Genomic DNA, 5,086 nt, shown 5'->3' with positions numbered 1-5,086 from the left:
TTAAAGGGGTTCTGTGCGCTGTGCCTCTTCATTTAATTTTATGGAACGTTAGAGTTCACTAGCATGAACTAAAGATTTCCTGCGCTCAACATTAGATCTTGCATTAGGCTATTTTATTATTTATTTTATTATTTGTTTTATTTAAAATTGGGTTGGGACCAATGTGCTTACAATATTATGGATTTAATCATTTAGCAGAAACAATAATAATATTAATGAATAATACCACTCTGGACTAGGGAGAGGAAATAGAGTAGACGCGCGCATCGTGTGCTCCCACACTGACTTGACAAACCCTAACTTTTTGTGAACCACACTTTTTTCAAATATCTTGAATAATTTTGGTTATATTTTTGTGTATTCCCCATGGCATCTGGTACCAGACTGGCGAAAGAAAAAGACGTCAAAAAGAATGAGCCGCTCACCTCAGCTAATCAAGTTAGCATGGTAGCTCTCACTGGCCTGCTGGAGGAACATCGCAAATCCATAGCTTCGGCGATGTCGGCGGAGTTCAAGTTGGCCTTTGCTTCTATGGAAACTAAATTCGACTCTTTGGAGGCCGTAGTCACGGGCTATGGCAAACGGATTGTAAGCTTGGAGTCCGGCCTGAACTTGACTGACGACCATATTCAACGGAGGCCTGCGCTGGGCTTAAATCGAGGACCTCCAACCTGGAGGGACGAAGTCGACGTAACAACATCAGAATTATTGCCCTTCCGGAGTCGGTGGAGGGTCCACGAGCAACAACCTTTTTTTTGGAGGCTCCCGTGGAGATTTTTGTAGACGAACTGCTGCCGACACCCCCGGAACTAGATCGGACTCATCAGAGTCTCGCGGCTAAACCCCGACAAGGCGGCAAACCCAGACCGGTGAGAGTGTGTTTTCACCGCTATCAACTCAAGGAGCTGGTCATTCGTGAGACTCGCAGAAGGAGGAACATGCTGAATTACTGTGGCTCGCCGGTTCGCATCTACGAGGATTACCCACCTTACGTTTTGGAGCAACGCACGGCCTACCGCGATATATTGGCTAAACTGTACAACCTGGGCCTTCGACCTGCTTTGCTCTACCCGCTTTGCTCTACCCGGCGAGGCTCCAAATCACTAAGAAAGACGGTGCTAAAAAACATTAGACTTCAGTTGAAGAGGCTTCTACTTTTCAGACTTCTCTAAAGGACGCATAGCTCTGGGTGCGGAAAACAAAAGAAAAAAAAAAGGTGAAGAGAAACAACACACTCGATGTAAGTGCCGAGGATGTTAAGGACTTGTGTTTGAATTGAGAATAGCAACTTAACTTACGTTGTCGTTGTCATGTGACGGTGCAGGGATAGTGGGTGCCAAGCTGGCATCCCGATCCGGTGACCGCAATTTTGACTTGTTTGACTGTTTACTGCAGCTAAGGGTTACGGGATGGGCTGGAAACTCACCTCAAAAACTCTGAGGTTACCCGTCTCAAGAGACCCTGGATGAGTCACGTATTACACTCAAATCTTTCTGTGAGGGCCAGGGGCGCAACGAATATTATTAATAAGACGACACCATTTGAACCTACACATTCGGTTGCTGATTGAAATGGCCACTTTATTGCAGTCTCTGGAAGGCTGTTCGATGTGCCGGTACTTCTAGTCAGCGTTTATGCACCCGTGTGGGACGACGATCAATTTATCACTGGTCTATTCTCCTCTGTTCTGGATATAGATCAACACTATCCAATCATAGGCAGAGATTTTAACCTCATTCCGGATCCTGATTTGGACAGGTCCTCCTCCGGGCCCTCCACTTTATCTAACTCCGCCACTACGTTGAAGGCATTTGCGGACCAACTTGGTTTGAGCGACCCTTGGCGATTCATTTTTCCTTCAAAAAGTTTTTTTGCGTTCTTCTCTAATGTTCAGTGCACCTACTGTCAGATAGACTTTTTCTTTTTGGACAATAGGTTGCTGGATTGGGGGAACTCATGTGAATACTATGGCATTGTAGTTTCCGACCACGCCCCTACCTCAGTAGCAATAGATTTCTTAAACTGTTCAATTCCAAACACTAATTGGAAGCTTTCTTATTTTCTGTTAAATGATTCAGATTTTAAACTCTTTTCCGACAAGAAATTTCTACCTATTTTCAAATATATGTCCCCCCGGACATCTCAAGAGGTACACTGTGGGAGGCATGCAAAGGATACTTGAGGGGACAAGCTATTTCATTTGCTTCTCAGAGGAAGAACGTCGAGATGGGCAGGTTATCTTGGCTTTCGGACCAGAGTCTCCAGGTTGATGCGCAGCATGCCGCAAGCCCCTCGGATGCTCTTTCATGAACGCCTCAAGCTTCAGGCTGAATATGATCTTTTGACAACAACTAAAGTGGAAGCAAAGCTGCTGAGGTCTAAATGACAAGGCCAATAGACTTATTGCTCATCAGGCTGTATTTGCGACCCTCCCTCAGCTGATCCCAAGGATTAGGTTTTAGCAGTGACTTTCGGAGTCTACATTGATCAACAATACCTTCGTGGATTTCTACTCAAACCTATATGAATCAGAATGCTCACCTGGAGATTGGGAGGGTTGTAGCCCTCTCAAAAACCTTGCTTACCCGACAGTTGATATAGATATGGCCGAAAAGATGGGTATCCCGATCATGTTGTCGGAGGTATGTGAAGCAATTGGACAACTGAAGTCTGGTAAATCACCTGGCCCAGAAGGATATCGAGTGGAGTTTTATAAATTAGACGCAGATCTGTTGGGGCAGCACTTGGTTAATGTATACAATGAGGCGTTCTCCATTGGCAACTCCTTCTGAGGATGACATTTGCCTTTTGCTTAAAAAGGATAAGGACGCTCTGGAGTGTGGTATCTACGGACCCACCAGTCTTCTGAATGTTGACCAGAAGATTTTGGCCAAAATTCTGGCCACAAGATTACAGCAGTCGTTGCCTGTTCTGATTCCTCTCGACCAGACTGGGTTTATGGCTGGCAGGAATTTAGCATCAAACACGAGGTGTCTTTTCTACATTATTGGCTCCCCTGGTGTTGATGTGCCTGAGGTGGTGATTTCCTTGGATGCGGAGAAGGCAATTGATAGGGTCGAGTGAAATACTTTTTCTGTGTTTTGAGTAAATTTGGCTTCAGTTCTGCTCTCCAGCACACACTCCAAAGACTCCAAAAAGGGTGGGTACAAAGAACTGCTGTTTGGTGCATGAGCACAAGCAACAGTCAGTACCCATCCCCCCACCTTCCCTCTCGTCTACCGGGGTGAACCCCAATGTACAGGCGCCAAGCAGGGGGGCAATAAGTATACCCACACCTGCTCGGCGTCTCTCACCTTGGGCAACTCCAGAGTGGAAGAATGTCCAACCCCTCTCAAGAGGACTGGTACCAGAGCCCAGGCTATGTGTGGACAGGAGTCTGAATATGTCTAGTCAGAACTTCTCTGCCTTGCACGCCAGCTCAGGCTCCTTCCCTGCCAGAGAGGTGACATTCCATGTCCCAAGAGCCTGTTTCTGCAGCCGGGGATCAGAGCGCCAAGGTCCCTGCCTCTGGCCGCTGCCTGGCTCACATGGCACCCAACACCTTTGGCCCCTCCCACAAGCGGTGAGCCCATGGGAAGGGGGACCCACGTTGAGGGGGGCTCCGGTGACTTATGTCCGGGCAAAGGAAAACGTGGTCCAATAATGTTGTGCTTCATAAGGGCTTTGGTGAGCCGTGCTTTGTCTGGACCTCACTTCGGACCTGTTTGCCATGGGTGACACTACCAGGGGGGAAAAGGCCCAGACAACTTAGCTCCTAGGATCACTGGGACATGCAAACCCCTTCACATGGTAAAGTGACGGCTCACGGAAGTAGTTTGGATTTATTGACATCAAACGTGAGGTCATGTAATCACCTCCACAAAATAAAAAAAATACCATAGCGATTGATTCTCCACTTGCACAGGCTGAAGCAGACAAGAGCAAGAATGTGCACACAAACCCTAACTGTTTATATTTCTGACATTTAGCTCCACTAATCTTTTGTTCAGTGTGAGGGGCCAGCCAGGCATTGATGTTTACGACTCCAATCCCCCACGGGCAACAGCAGTACGTTCTTCCCTGATGTTAAAATTAACAGCACTGGTCAGGGCAGCAATTAGCTTTTGGTTGCTAAAAAGGCAATGTGAGCACAACAAAATGAGCTTCTTACTGGTGACTTGGTGCCGGGATGTTTTGCTTTTGCCACTCATGGATGTTCACGTCCACCACTGCTTGCAGCCAATTCATGAAGCTGTCAGCGTCGACGCACAAGTCGGCGTCGATTTCAGACACACTCATTGATGAACCCTTAAGCGTCAATGTTCTGCGAACCAAAAAGTTCCAGTGAGAAAGAAAAAAGTTCCAGCGAGGAGGCCTACTCCACAGCTGAGTGTGGCCATATTGAAACACCGGAATGAGTGGTCTACGTGTAGCACGCAGCTGCTACGTCACAAAGAATAAAAAAGCGTGTTGTAGTTACATCGCCAAGAGTAAAAAAACTGGACCCAATCCTCATCCAAATAAATGTGAATGTGTACTCATTTCCACTTCAGTCTATGTAAATATCCTGAATGGTGTTATATGCTGTGCGTCCTAAAGGAATATAAGAGTTTGAGCTTAACGTAGTTCATTAGATGTTGCTGCATCCTGTGTATGAAAATGTGAGACTGTAAAGTGCTGAGCGTGTGACTGGTGGAGCGGAACAGGGTATGTGGTGCAAGAATGTACAAGAATGGAATGTTTTAGGACAGACGGTGATAGCCGCAAGGAGGGGGCGAAGACGAGATGACTCAAGCACAACCAGGAGGAAAGAGGAAGAGAGTGAGAATGACGTGAAGAAAGAGGATGAAGTGATTGAAAAATTTGAAGAAAAGACGGAATGTCTGAGAGGCATTTATCCACAGTTGCCAGACTCACGACAGTATGTGTTTGAGCCGTATCCGACGGCGCCAGTCATGGCCCTCGTAGTCACCTTGGGGGGCAGAATGGTTTTAGATGTCGAAGATAACGATTCACGGATGACGCCAGCGACCATACAGTTGATTGAACAGGCTGTGAATAATGAGAGAAAGAGAGTGCGCGGAGA

The sequence above is a fragment of the Idiotropiscis lumnitzeri genome, chromosome 6 (genome assembly GCF_059441095.1).
Source record: "Idiotropiscis lumnitzeri isolate Australia: NSW breed Sydney's pygmy pipehorse chromosome 6, RoL_Ilum_1.0, whole genome shotgun sequence".
NCBI lineage: Eukaryota > Metazoa > Chordata > Actinopteri > Syngnathiformes > Syngnathidae > Idiotropiscis > Idiotropiscis lumnitzeri.
The sequence above is the reverse complement of the archived record's forward strand: the minus strand, read 5'-3'. Positions refer to the sequence as shown.